The sequence below is a fragment of the Odocoileus virginianus genome, chromosome 11 (assembly GCF_023699985.2).
Source record: "Odocoileus virginianus isolate 20LAN1187 ecotype Illinois chromosome 11, Ovbor_1.2, whole genome shotgun sequence".
Classification (NCBI taxonomy): domain Eukaryota; kingdom Metazoa; phylum Chordata; class Mammalia; order Artiodactyla; family Cervidae; genus Odocoileus; species Odocoileus virginianus.
In genome coordinates, this window is record NC_069684.1 from 43,439,139 (window position 1) to 43,454,485 (window position 15,347).

General features: G+C 40.9%; 1 protein-coding gene across 5 annotated transcripts in view; it reads right to left on the bottom strand.

Annotated features, from left to right (window-relative positions):
- RGS7 (regulator of G protein signaling 7) overlaps positions 1 to 15,347 on the bottom strand; it is a 438,315-nt gene that overhangs the window by 233,247 nt on the left and 189,721 nt on the right. Inside the window, exon 2 of one of the 5 annotated variants that reach the window (XM_070474354.1) lies at positions 1,227 to 1,389. The exons of the other annotated variants lie outside the window; for them this stretch is intronic. The gene's annotated coding sequence lies outside the window, so the exon portion shown is untranslated. The remainder of the gene's footprint in view (positions 1 to 1,226; positions 1,390 to 15,347) is intronic. 5 annotated transcript variants of the gene reach the window in all.

Below are 15,347 nucleotides of genomic sequence, written 5' to 3' on the forward strand. Positions count from 1 at the left end.
ATAGTACGATATGATTCAAAATTCCTCCGAAGCTCAGTTTTATAATAAGTGAGTTCTAGAGGTTTTTAAATCATTTTCTAGTACGTGTCATTGAGTTAACAATGTGCGAGTATCTTAACATATGTGATATTTTGAAAACCAGACTATTTCTGTACCTAATCCATGAGAGAAATAGGTACAGTAAATAGAAACAATTCCGGCTTTCTCTATGTTCATTAGATAATTAGTTAATTAGAACACTTTTGCAATGTTTTCTTAATCATTCAGTACAGTAGTGCAAAGAAATCAAAGTTAATCCATCCGTCACAAAGGGATTGACTACAGGTTTCTTTATTCGATGTATTTCTTTTAAAACTGTGTAAATATAGTGTTTGTGCTACTCTTGAAATATCCCAATTAACAACCCAGAAAGGAAAAAAACTGCATCATCTTCACAATTTGACAAGTGGAAAATTATGTGATAGAAAGGTTAACCTAACTGATTATACTCAGATGAGCCTTTAACAAACTAGGATTTCTCTACCAGGACTCATCGTATTTTAGAAACTGCTTTTCCAATGAACCTATTGTTTATACAGTCACTTCTGTGCTGCTAAGATACTTGTTGGTTTTGTCTTCTGTTTCTGATTTTGCCACATTATTTTTTTTTAAAGCACAGCTTCTGTAGCAGTCTAGATACTATAATCTTTGCTGTCATCACTAGCTATGCTTTTGGGGAATTAACACATTGACTTTGATAAGGAAATTGCAAAACATAAAGATAAAATGGTAAAACAAAAATATTTTTATTTGAAATATTATTTCAAATCCAGGATTTGAAATAATTACATTTACTCATAGTAAAGAAAAAAAAGAAAAAACAGTATCTCAAAATCCAATACTTAACCAGAAGACTAAGGCAAAGAATAGGATAGATTTGCTGGACTGTACATTATAAACTACTGACTAAAATTAAGGTCCTATCCACAGTGGTGGCTCAGCTGGTAAAGAACTTGCCTGCCATGCAGGAAATGCAAGAGGCACAGGTTTGATCCTTGGGTCAAGAAGATTCCCCGGAAAAGAAAATGGCAAACTACTCCAGTCTTCCTGCCTGGAAAATTCCATGGATAGAGGAGCTGATGGAGTCGCAGAGTCAGACACGACTGCGTATATGCACGCGCACGCACGCACACACACACACACACACAGCATAGCTTAATGCTTTGTGAACAGTAAGTTGCACTCACATTAGAAAGAATTCACCAGACTTTGAACTGACAATCCAAGGACAAAGTAATCTGATTTTGCGTCTAAACTCAGCCTTGATTTTGATGTCAGTTAATTTGCTGATGACTTTGAAAACATTAAATCGTTGCCGTCCTCAAACCTGGAGAAATGAGTCATCTGTTTCTGTCAAGTGGAAAAGAACAAAATCAGCAGGAAAGGAAATCTTATTTCTAAAGTTCAGAAAGAATGCAATAAACAGTGGAGATTATTTACCAGTAACTGCACTTTTTTTTTTTTTTTTTCAAAAATTCGCAATGCTCCTTTTAAGAGCAAAAAGGCAAGCAACTTGAAGGATACATGACAATCAGGCCTTCTTTCTACCACATTTTTGCAGTAAAAGGGAGCCAAGGAATTTTCCTGGCATAACTTTTTGGTCCTTGAAAGAGAAGCATAAATAAGCGAATGCAAATTTTTTTCCTTAGAGATCATTAGACCATCTTCATATCTTAAATATAGCTTCCAACTTATGTTCCCTGTAATAAATCATACATAATGTCAGTTATAATCATTTTTTAGATTCATAAGCTGAGATTCAGAGGTTTTATATCCTTTGGCAGAGTCACCATTTACATGCGGCGGGTTTAGAATTTGAACAACAGCCTCTGGATTCCATACTCAAGCCTCTGTTCTAGTGAACTTCTTCCAGTGAACTTTGATACTTTGATTGCCTGACTCTTCCTTTCCTTTTCTGTATAAATAAATAAAGATGCCTGACTTACCTTGGTCACAGAGTTGTTATGAATATAAAAAATCATAATGTATATCAACATGTTTTAGAAATTTAACAGCCAGAAGTTTTTATTTCAATGCATATAGAAAGTATGGTTGACTTGCCTGAGAGAAAAGTGGTTACGTGGCTCTAAGTTAGCTCTTTTTATGTAATCTAATAATTACCAATTTTTGCCTCCCAACTACCCATCCACCCAATCACCACTTCTGCTCTCCTACCGGTCAAGCCAGATGATACTTTAGTTTTACAGAAAGAGATGCAGCTTGAGACGGTACTGAGAAACAAGTCCACATTCCCATCCTTCTAGTTTACTCAGAACATATTTACTCAGACTCACCCTGGAGAAAGGACAAGAGAGGAAATACTACTGTTTCTGAGTCAGTTTTATCTAACATCACAGTGTAGGGAGAGTTTGGCCATTTAAAAATACAAATTTATTTCTAAGTGCATTGACTTCGTATATTCACTTACCACCCACCTTGAGGTCTGCTGAAGGGAAGTAAAGAAAAATAGGAGCTCACGGCCCTCTTTTATCAATCCTGAGGAATTTACCAACAATTTTAGTGATCTGAAGAAATTAATAAGACACAACCCAGTTTTTAAATAAAATGGTTAACTTTGAGCATTGCTTGAAGTACCACATTGAAAGAATTGAAAATCTATCATGGAAGCATTCCACCACTTATTGTCCACAAAAGCAGTTTCTATGTGTTAAAACCAGAGTCAGAAAGCAAGAGGCAATTTTAGAAATGTAAATCTTTACTTCGCGCAAAGTACAAATTTGTGAGAGGCTGATTCTTCTGGTCCAATAAGAACTGCATTGATTCAGATCCACAGAATTAGAGTGAGCTATTAATGCTAATGAAAACTCAAAGTGTTACATGGCACACCCAAGGGAAACTTTTATTTTTAATATCTCAATCATCTTCTTCGCCAGACACCAGGCTGAGTCCTTTGTATGAAGTATTTTCATTAATCCTTAAAACTCTTTCAGGTGAGACTATTACTAATTCCCATTTTATCAGGAACCAGCTAGTTAGCATGCATGCGTGCACGCTCAGTCACTTCAGTCATGTCCATGGAATTTTCCAGGCAAGAATACTGGGGTGGGTTGCCATTTCCTCCTCTAGGGATCTTCCTCACCCAGGGATCAAACCTGCATCTCCTGCATTGGTAGAAGGATTCTTTAACACTGAGCCACTTGGGAAGTCTAGCATCTTAGTGGTGGACCCAAAGCTCAAACACATTACAATCTTGAGCTATTTTTAAAAATTAAGTGGAAAAGTGCTTATACCAGAGCAACTGCTTTCTTTTCCTCTACACTTGGTGATCAGTAGGAAAAGCACTCTGCCTGTAGCTCTACGAATATTGGAAAACAAATAATGGAGCTCTTTTTTAGAATATTTGAAAGGGAAAATACCTCCCATGTGTTTCTAGACTTCAGTTCACAGAAAATATCAAAAGAAAGATACCTGAGAAACAGAAGGCATCTTTGTCTCCTGTTACACATTAGCAGCATGGAAGATTCATCACTACTTTCATATGGTTACCAGGGGCTGCCCAGGTGGCGCAGTGGTAAAGAACCCTCCTACAAACGCAGGAGAGGCAAGAGACATGGGTTCGATCCCTGGGTCAGGAAGATCCCCTGCAGTAGGAAATGGCAACTCACTCCTGTATTCTTGCCTGAAAAATTCCATGGACAGAGGAGCCTGGTGGGCTACAGTCCATGGGGGTCACAAAGAGTCGGACACAACTGAGCGACTGAGCACGCATGCAGGAGAGAGCAGAACGGGATGTCACAGCAGCGTGGCTTCAGTCAGCCCCCAGTTTGTGGGAAACTCATGTAACTCTCTGAGTATCACTTTTTCACTCACTGCTCCATGAATAACCCCCCAGGATGCCACATGTGTGGAAGAGGTCCTCTCAGAGGGAAGACCACACTTTTGTGCAAGGCTTACGGATCTTCATAGACCTGCAAGACTGTAAGGTGCTTGCAGACTAGGAAAGAAAGTGAACATCTGCATCAAAGCCAGAAAGGTAGCCAGAATGTGATAAGTCTAATATCTACAAGAGTAGCTGAGAAATGTGAGATTTAAAAAAGAGAAGTGTGTCAGACTGTGTGGTGGGAGGAATCCATGACAAAGAAGGCAAAAAGGATTAAACTTCAATAAATTTAAAAAATGGAAGATCAGATATGAAAAGAGGAAGAGCTGAGACAAGGCAGACACACCAGCAACTGGACCCCAGCTTCCCTTTGATATTCTGCCATCCTATGAAGCAAAGACATGGGAGATACGGTTGTGAAGGGGAGTCACGGCTGAAATCAGAAGTCCTTGAGCATTATCCTAAAATAGGATGTGTCAGCATTGGAAAGCTTTGAAAGATTTCTATCAGTGTTAGGTTCAGAGTGGAGCTTTGGGAAGACCAAAGCTGCCTGGGACACTGTTTTAAAATATGGGCTATTAGATTGTTCACTTGCTTGTACACTCATCTAAAGGACTTTATTTCTGCATCAATATCTTCCAAGCATTCATTTTACTCTCTAGAAGAACACTACTTACCTAGAAGTCAGATGAATTTTTCTAATTGGCTAAGGATCCTCAATAACCTCAGATACGCAGATGACACTACTCACAGCAGAAAGCAAAGAACTTTCATTCTTGATGAAAGTGAAACAGGAGAGTGTAAAAGTTGGCTTAAAACTCAACGTTCAGAAAACTAAGATCAAGGCATCTGGTCCGATCACTTCATGGCAAATAGATGGGGAAACAATGGAAACAGTGATAGACTTTATTTTTCGGGGCTCCAAAATCACTGCAGATGGTGACTGCAGCCATGAAAATCAAAGACACTTGCTCCTTGGAAGAAAAGCTATGACCAACCTAGACAGCATATTAAAAAGCAGAGACATTACTTTGCCAACAAAGGTCTGTCTGGTTAAGGCTATGGTTTTTCCAGTAGTCATGTATTTATGTGAGAGTTGGACTATAAGGAACACTGAGCACTGAAGAATTAATGCTTTTGAACTGTGGTGTAAGAGAATATTCTTGAGAGTACCTTGGACTGCAGGGAGATCCAACCTGTCCATCCTAAAGGAAATCAGCCCTGAGTATTCATTGGAAGGACTGATGTTGAAGGTGAAACTCCAATACTTTGGCCACCTGATGCAAAGAACTGACTCACTGGAAAAGACCCTGATGTTGGGAAAGACTGAAGGCGGAAGGAGAAGGGGGCAACAGTGGATGAGATGGTTGAATGGCATCACCGATGCGATGGACATGAGTTTGAGTAGGCTCCATTGATGCAATGGACAGGGAAGTCTGGCATGCTGAAATCCATGGGGTCACAAAGAGTTGGACATGACTGAGCGACTGTACTGAACTGAACTGAAGGTAAATGAAGGTCTGAGAATTATACACAACCACTGGGACAGGAAACATGGACCGGGAGCTTATATTTTAGATAAAGGTAAAATGCAGCTGCATTTGGGGTAATTAAAGCTCATAAACTTTCAAGTCTCCCCATTAAAGTGTATTGTGAGCTCTAGATTATGACTCACAATAATACTCTGCTTCCCAGGTGGCACTAGTGGTAAAGAACTCACCTGCCAATCCAAGAGACATAAGAGATGCAGGTTCAATCTCTGGGTTGGGAAGATCCCCCGGACGAGGGCATGGCAACCCACTCTAGGTTCTTGCCTGGAGAATCCCATGGACAGAGGAGCCTGGTGGGCTACATCCACGGGGTCACAAAGAGTTGGACATGATTGAAGCGACTTGGCACAGCACAGCACGATAATAGCAATACTGATGGTGAAGGACAAGGAAGCCCGGTGTGCTGCAGTACAGTTTCAGTTCCAGTTCAGTCGCTCAGTCGTGTCTGATTCTTTGCGACCCCATGAACCACAGCACACCAGACCTCCCTGTCATTCACCAACTCCCAGAGTCTACCCAAACCCATGTCCATTGAGTCGATGTTGACATCCAACCATCTCATCCTCTGTCATCCCCTTCTCCTCCTCCCCTCAATCTTTCCAAGCATCAGGGTCTTTTCAAATGAGTCAGCTCTTCACATCAGGTGGCCAAAGTATTGGAGCTTCAGCTTCAACATCAGTCCTTCCAATGAACACCCAGGGCCAATTTCCCTTAGGATGGACTGGTTGGATCTCCTTGCCATCCAAGGGACTCTCAAGAGTCTTCTCCAACACCACAGTTCAAAAGCATCAATTCTTTAGGGTTGCAAACAGCCAGACCCATGACAGTGATTGAACAGCAACAAGAATATTAACCTTATAAGGAAAAATAAACCCTACTCTGAAGTATTTACATTTTGAGGGAAATCCTGGAGAGTGAAGTCACATGGCAGGATCCTCTGGTAGTCTGTTGTGCTGATTCCCTCCTCTACGAAATACTGGGATTAGGCATGCGAAACCGTCCAGCAATAGGACTCTATGCAACTTGACCTTCCAAGTTCTAAATACGGTGATATATCAAGTTGACACAATACCACCTCACCAAACTGAACAGGACTTTGAGGCTCTGAACAGAGCTGAGGGATTTATGCAAGCAGTACTTCCTGAGGGCTTGATGGGTATTCTGACTGACTAGGAGAGAACAAGAAAACAATTGAAAAAGCACATGTCTTCAGTGAGTTTACATTCAGGTGTGGGGATAAAGATGCCTGTCACAGTCAGTAACGAGATAATGAAACACGCTGCGAAAGAAAGAAAATCAGATCACATCACAAAGTGAGTGAAAGGCTACTTCATAGAGCTGGCCAAGGGAGACCTGTCTGAAGAAGCAATGAATGAGCAGAAACCAGAATGGTAAAAGTCAAGGGCCAGAGGAGGGCATCAAACACAGAGGGAAGTAGCAGATCTAAGGGTCTTCTGACAAGAATGCATACGGCATGTTCAATGAAAACAAAGAATGCTCATGAACCTAAAGCATAAAAATGGATGGGGAACACACTGGAAAAGAAGGTCAGAGAGGTTCATGCTGGCCAGATCATCTGTGGACATGTTTGTGAATTTGGGTTTTATTGTGAATATAGGAAGCCACTGGAAAAGTTTGAACAAGGGAATGTCCTTTTAGGACAAATAACACTATTCAAATAACTTCATGCACTCTGAATGCTGAGTGCAAAATGGACTGCAGGAAAGCAAATTCTGAGATAAAAGAGTTACATGGCTACTGCAGAAGTTCAGGTGAAAATGAATACTAGCTTGGATTGAGGGTGGCAGTGGGGAGGTAGAGGAATGAACAGAATTAAGACATATTTTGGAGATCAAGCCAGCAGGACTTCTTGGTGAGAATGGGGTAAGAATGAGGAGAAAAAGAGAACAAAGCCAAATCCTAGGTCTTATTCTTAAGTGCGTAAGCAACTACCTAGATGGAGGTGGCATTTACTGAGACTGGGAAAACTGGAGGAAAAGGGAAGGGTAGGGGAAAATCCAGAGGTTCAATTTACTTCATTCAAACCAGTCAATCCTAAAGGAAATCAACCCTGAATACTCACTGGAAGAACTAATGCTGAAGCTGGAAGCTCAAATACTTTGGCCACGTGATGGGAAAAATTAATTCACTGGAAAAGACCCAGACGCTGGGAAAGACTGAAGGCAAAAGGAGAAGAGGGCAGGAGAGGATGAGATGGTTGGATAGCATCACTGATTCAATGGACATGAACCTGGGCAAACTCTGGGAGATGGTGAGGAACAGGGAGGCCTGGCAATGCTGCAGTCTGTGGAGTTGCAAAGAGTCGGACAAGACTTAGCGAATGAACAAGGGGGAAATCCAGAGATTCAATTTAGTTGCATTACAGTTGAGACATCTACTCGTAATTAGATGGAGATGTGAAAAAGGTAGTTGTATACGCAAGTCAAGAGGCTAGGATGTTATTGAGAGTAAGGATACAAATTTGGGAATTATCAGTACTTGGATGGATTTAAAGCTGTGGGACAAGCTGTGATCACTTAGGGAAGACTAATCATAGAGATATCTGATGTTACTGATATTGCTCCAGGAGTTCCTTATGGACAGGGAGGCCTGGCGTGCTGCGGTTCATGGGGTTGCAAACAGTTGGACATGACTGAGCGACTGAAATGAACTGAACTGAACTGAATCATAGAGATGAGAAGAGTGCCCAACACCTGGGAGTTGAGCATCTGGAGGCTGGTAGAGGGTGAATAGCCATCAAGTACCACTGCAATAGGAGGAAAACCAAAGGAATATGACAGACAAGTCAATAGAAAATGGTATTTCAAGGAGGATGTGGTCAATAGTGTATAATGAGGTTGATATGCTGCATAAGATAAGGCAGTATCAAAGCTCGAGAAATATATTTCTTGTGGATATAGTTTCTAAAGAATGCATCTTAGGTTTTACTGATATGACATGACAATCCAGGTAAAACTGAATACATTTACTCACACCAGATGTTTGGAATAAAGATAAACTTTTATTCATTATCACTTCCATTCATCTTTCATGCATCAGTTTTAGATCCTACTGTAAGACTGATATATATCAATCTGAGCTCTATATACCAAGATAAATACCAAACTGTGCTATATATCTTTAGTTCTCACTGTGTAGAATTTTAAAGATGCCTATAACATTGCAGCTCAGCCTAAAGACACGTGCAAACTGAATACATTTCTACTGATCTGTTAGATCTATGAGGGTGGGAACAAGCCTGATGTGTTCATAGATAAAGCCCTAGAATTTAACAAATGTCAAATACCTTGTAGGTTCTCAAAAACTCCAGTTGATAATTTAATCATCAGTCACTTATTCTGAGTCACTGCAGCACCAAATTAGAGCAAGTAAAAGATGATCAGCACTCCCATTCAACACACTGAAATGAGGCAGCCACAACTGAGCAAGTCCTGTGTAAGCAGGTAAACACCAGTGTGGCTCCAAAGCCTTCCATTATTCATAATATTGGTGCATAATAAATCTCCACAAGCACACGATTCACTGCCACACAGGTTCAGATGGACAGCACCGACCTACAGTTTCCCTCACAGTAATTATAGAGAGTCTATTGATACACAGTGATCTAAAAAGCATCGACTAGTCCAATTCTCCACCAAATTCCAGATAAATACAAGATCACAGTATGTGGACACCCAAGAAGAAATACACCAAGAGTTTCTGCTAAAAGGTGTGCGAATAGCAGTTTGGTTTTGGGGACAGGTTAATTGGAAAATCTATATTAAATCATACTCACATGAAGCACTTCGAAAGGCACTATGAGGGATACAAAGGAATATCGAGTACACTCCCAGGCCTTTTGGAATTCTAAAATCTATTTAGGTACATGTCTTTCACTTTATGAAATGTTAAATAAAAATATAACATTGCAATAATAGAAGAATTACAAATGTGAGGTCCTATATAATTAATAATCATCCATTCTTTAATGTGATTCAAATATAATGGGGATAAGAATCTTTAGTTGAATGTTTGGTAAACAGAGGAACACAATAAAGTGTGCGTGTGTGTGTCTTGTTCACCCCTAAAATAAAAATCATCAGTTCCAGAGCATCATATATAAGAAACACACCTTGACTCATGTTTCTTGTTGCATGGCAACCATGAGGAAATGTAATGCTGAGAAACAGATCTCTAGGACACAGCCTGCATGTGGGCCTGTGTTTCCAAGCAGAGAATAAGGTTTCCACCCCTACAATTACTCTTGTATTATGTGGTGGTGGTGGTGGTTCAGTCGCTAAGTCGTATCCTACTCTTCGCAACCCCATAGAGTGTAGCCCGCCAGGCTCCTCTGTCCGTGGGATTTCCCAGGCAGTGCTAGAGTGGGTTGCCATTTCCTTTTCCAAGGGATCTTCCTGACCCAGGAACTGCAGCTGCATCTCTTGCTCGGCAAGCTGATACTTTTACCACTGAGCCGCTTGGGAAGCCCCTCTCTTGTATTAGGAGTGCATGCGTGCTCAGTCGTTTCAGTCATGTTCCACTCTTTATGATCACATGAACTGTAGCCTGCCAGGCTCCTCTGTCCATGGGATTCTCCAGGCAATAATACTAGAGTGGGCTGCCATGCCTTGCTCCAGGGGAGTTTCCCAACCCAGGGATCGAACCTGTGTCTCCTGAATCACCTGCACTGCAGATTCTTTACCCCTAAGTTAGCAGGGAAGCCCTTCCCTTGTATTATAATAACACCTTACTTGAGAAACAAAATGGCACTGTAGAAAGAGCAATAGATCAAGAGTCAAGGGGCTTGGAGATTCCTGACTTTGCTACCAAAAAAGGTCAGCAGGAGGAAGGCAGTCTGGAGCTCTCTCCAGCTCTGAAGTCAGACACATAGCCATTTACTTCTTCTGTGTGATCCAAGGCAAGTCACACAGCTTTCACTGTTACTTTCTCATCTATAAACTGGGAAGAACAGTTACCACTGGAATCTAAAATGCTTGTAACAATATGCCATCAAATTTGGAAAACTCAGCAGTGGCCACTGGACTGGAAAAGGTCAGTTTTCATTGTAATCCCAAAGAAAGGCAATGCCAAAGAATGCTCAAACTACTGCACAATTGTACTCATCTCACACACTAGTAAAGTAATGCTCAAAATTCTCCAAGCCAGGCTTCAGCAATACGTGCACCATGAACTTCCAGATATCTAAGTTGGTTTTAGAATAGGCAGAGGAACCAGAGATCAAATTGCCAACATCCGCTGGATCATTGAAAAAGCAAGGGAATTCCAGAAAAACATCTATTTCTGCTTTATTGACTATGCCAAAGCCTTTGACTGTGTGGATCACAATAAACTGTGGAAAATTCTGAAAGACATGGGAATACCAGACCACCTGACCTGCCTCTTGAGAAACCTACATGCAGGTCAGGAAGCAACAGTTAGAACTGGACATGGAACAACAGACTAGGTCCAATTAGGAAAAGGATTGTGTCAAGGCTGTATATTGTCACCAAATGTATATGCAGAATACATCATGAGAAATGCTGGGCTGGAAGAAGCACAAGCTGGAATCAAGATTGCAGGGAGAAATATCAATAACCTCAGATATGCAGATGACACCACCCTTATGGCAGAAAGTGAAGAGGAACTAAAAAGCCTCTTGAGGAGAGTGAAAAAGTTGGCTTAAAGCTCAACATTCAGAAAACAAAGATCATGGCATCTGGTCCCATCACCTCATGGGAAATAGATGGGGAAACAGTGGAACACTCTCAGACTTTATTTTTTGGGGCTCCAAAATCACTACAGATGGTGACTGCAGCCATGAAATTAAAAAACGTGTACTCCTTGGAAGGAAAGTTATGACCAACCTAGATAGCATATTAAAAAGCAGAGACATTACTTTGCCAACAAAGGTCCGTCTGGTCAAGGCTATGGTTTTTCCAGTGGTCATGTATGGATGTGAGAGTTGGACTGTGAAGAAAGCTGAATGCCGAAGAACTGATGCTTTTGAACTGTGGTGTTGGAGAAGACTCTTGAGAGTCCCTTGGACTGCAAGGAGATCCAACCAGTCCATCCTAAAGGAGATCAGTCCTGGGTGTTCACTGGAAGGACTGATGCTGAAGCTGAAACTCCAGTACTTTGGCCACCTTATGCAAAGAGTTGACTCATTGGAAAACACCCTGATGCTGGGAGGGGTTGGGGGCAGGAAGAGAAGGGGACGACAGAGGATGAGATGGCTGGATGGCATCACTGACTCGATGGGCATGAGTCTGGGTAAACTCCGGGAGTTGGTAATGGACAGGGAAGCCTGGCATGCTGCGATTCATGGGTCGCAAAGAGTCAGACACTACTGAGCGATTGAGCTGAACTAAAGGAAAGTAACCAATCTGAAAAGGATACATACCATATGATTCCAACTCTATGACAATCTGGAAAAGACAAAACCATGGAAACAGTAAAAAAAAAATCAGTGGTTTTCAGAGGCTAGAGGGTAGAGGGAAGAATACAGAGAATTTTTCAGGCCGTGAAATTATTATGCATGATGCTATAGTGGTAGATACATGCTATTATACATTTGTCCAAACTCATATGACATACAATAACAAGAGTGAACTCCAATGTAAACTATATTGGTAATGCTATGTCAGTGTAGGTTTATCAGCTGTAACAAACGCACCACTCTAGTTATTACTGTTGTTCAGTTGCTTGATCAGACACTTCAGTCGCTCAGTCGTATCTGACTCTTTGCGACAACATGGACTGCAACATACCAGGCTTCCCTGTTCTTCATCATCTCCCAGAGCTTGCTGAAACTCATATCCATTGAGTCAGTGATGCTATCCAACTATCTCATTCTCTTTCGTCCCCTTCTCCTCCTGCCTTCAATCTGTCCCAGTATCAGGATCTTTTTTAATGAGTCAGTTCTTTGCATCAGGTGACCAAAGTATTGGAGCTTCAGATTCAGCATCAGTCCTTCCAAAGAATGTTTGGAACTGATTTCCTTTAGGATACACTGGCTGGATCTCCTTGCAGTCCAAGGGACTCTCAAGAGTCCTCTCCAACACCACAGTTCAAAAGCACCAATTCTTTGGTGCTCAGCCTTCTTTATTATCCGATTCTTATATCCATACCTAACTAATGGAAAAAGCATAGCTTTGATTAGACAGTCCTTGTTCAGTAAAGCAATGTCTCTGCTTTGTAATAAGACGTCAATAGCTTTTCTTCCAAGGAGCAAGTGTCTTTTAATTTTATGGCTGCAGTACCATCTGCAGTGATTTTGGAGCCCAAGAAAATAAAGTCTGTCACTGCTTCCATTGTTTCACCATCTATTTACCATGAAGTGATGGGACCAGATGCCATTGATATTTGTTTTTTGAATGTTGAGTTTTAAACCAAATTTTTCACTCTCCTCTTTCACTTTCATCAAGAGGCTCATTAGTTCTTCACTTTCTGCCATAAGTGGCTGTGTCATCAGCATATCTGAGGTTATTGATATTTCTCCCAGCAATCTTAATTCCAGCTTGTGCTTCACACAGCCTGGCATTTCACATGATGTACTCCGCATAAGTAAGCAGGGTGACAATATATAGCCTTGACATACTCCTTTTCCAATTTGGAACCAGTCTGTTGTTCCATGTCTGGTTCTAACTGTAGCTTCTTGACCTGCATAGACATTTCTCAGGAGGCAGGTAAGGTGGTCTGGTATTTTCATTTCTTTAAGAATTTTCCAGTTTGTTGAGATCCACACAAAGACTTTAGCATAGTCAATGAAGCAGAAGTAGCTGTTTTAATAGAATTCTCTTGCTTTTTCTAAGATTCAAAGGATGGTGGCAATTAGATCTCTGGTTCCTCTGCCTTTTTAAATCCAGCTTGAACATCTGGAAGTTCTCAGTTCATGTACTGTTAAAGTCTAGCTTGGAGAATTTTAGCATTACATTGCTAGCGTGTGAAATGAGTGCAACTCTGTGGTAGTTTGAACATTCCTTGGCACTATCTTTTGTTGGGACTGGAATGAAAACTGGCCTTTTCCAGTCCTGTGGCCACTGCTGAGTTTTCCAAATTTGCTGGCATATTGAGTCAGCACTTTAACAGAATCATCTTTTAGGATTTGAAATAGATCAGCTGGAACTCTATCAGCTCCACTAGCTTTATTCATAGTGATGCTTCCTAAGGCCCACTTGACCTTGCACTCCAGAATGTCTGGCTCTAGGTAAGTGATTACACCATCGTGGTTATCTGGGTTATGAAGATATGTTTTGCATATTTCTTCTGTGTATTCTTGCCATCTCTTCTTAATATCTTTTGCTTCTGTTAGGTCCATACCATTTCTGTCCTTTACTGTGCCCATCTTTACATGAAACATTCCCTTGGTATTTCTAATTTTCTTGAAGAGATCTCTAGTCTTTCCCATTTTTTTTGTCTTCCTCTATTTCTTTGCACTGATCACTTAGGAAGGCTTTCTTATCTCTCCTTGCTATCCTTTGGAACTCTGCATTCAGGTGGGTATATCTTTCCTTTTCTCCTTTGTCTTTCACTTCTCTTCTTTTCTCAGCTATTTTTAAGACCTTCTCAGACAATCATTTTGTCTTTTTGCATTTCTTTTTCTGGGGATGATTTTGATTACTGCCTCCTGTACAATGTTATGAGCCTCCTTCCACAGTTCTTCATGCACCCTGTCTGTCAGATCTAATTCCTTGAATCTTTGTTACTTCCACTGTATAATTGTAAGGGATCTGATTTAGGTCATACCTGGATGGCCCAGTGGTTTTCTCTACTTTCTTCAATTTAAGTCTGCATTTTGCAATAAGGAGCTCATGATATGAGCCACAGACACTTCCTGGTCTTATTTTTGCTAACTGTATAGAGCTTCTCCATCTTCGGCTGCAAAGAATATAATCAATCTGACTTTGGTATTGACCATCTGGTGATGTCCATTTCTTGGATGAGAAGTCGTCTCTTGCGTTGTTGGAAGAGGGTGTTTGCTATGACCAGTGCATTCTCTTGGCAAAACTCCATTAGCCTTTGCCCTGCTTCATTTTGTATTCCAAGGCCAAACTTGCCTGTTATTCCAGGTCGTCTCACTATTGACAACCTCTCTAGTGTGGGATGTCAGCAGTAGGGGAGGTTATGTATGTGTAGCAGCAGGGAAACCACTGTACCTTCCGCTACATTTGTCTGTGAAATTTACAACTGCCATGGACTCACTAAACCCTGAAGCCCAGATTCAGAACTAACTCTGAGGGCTGGTCCTTCTCCCTATTAGAGACCACCCAAATATGACTTGCCTTCCTGCTTAGATAGACAAGCTGACTATGTCTTAGCTCTCAGTCCTTGGACTTCACACATGTCCCTATTACACTACCTTTTCGAGAAATCTCTATTACTAATTATTTCTTTGCAACAATGACTGCAGTGTGATTTGAGTGTGTGTCTATCTTTGGTACTTGATTTCTACTGTCAGCACATGAAAAAGGTTCAGCTCAGCCACGGTTTGCTTTATCTCACCAGACAGGAGTAGAACCTTTCTCATCTGGCTTATCTTGTTGCAGATGGCTAAATAGGCCCTGTAGATATTCAAAGCACAATAAATTACCCTTCATTTATCACAACTGTGATGACAACTGAAAAAAAGTAATCTATGTATGTGTGGTAGATAGATGGGTCAGGCCTATAAACAGTCTATCTATAGATGGCACTGAAATTTTTCCTGAGGAAATAATTCACTATCAGGTAGAAGTCAAGCTAGGTCAAGTGCAAAGATAATTTGTAAAGAGGAAGACTAATTTTAGGAGTTCAGATTTGTCATCCAGCCCAGTCTTCCCATATATTCCTGTCTGAATTCTAGTAAGAGATTGGGAAAGAGAGGTTATATATAGAAAAACATTTGCGAACCACATGGGAACCATGTGGAAAAAATGGAA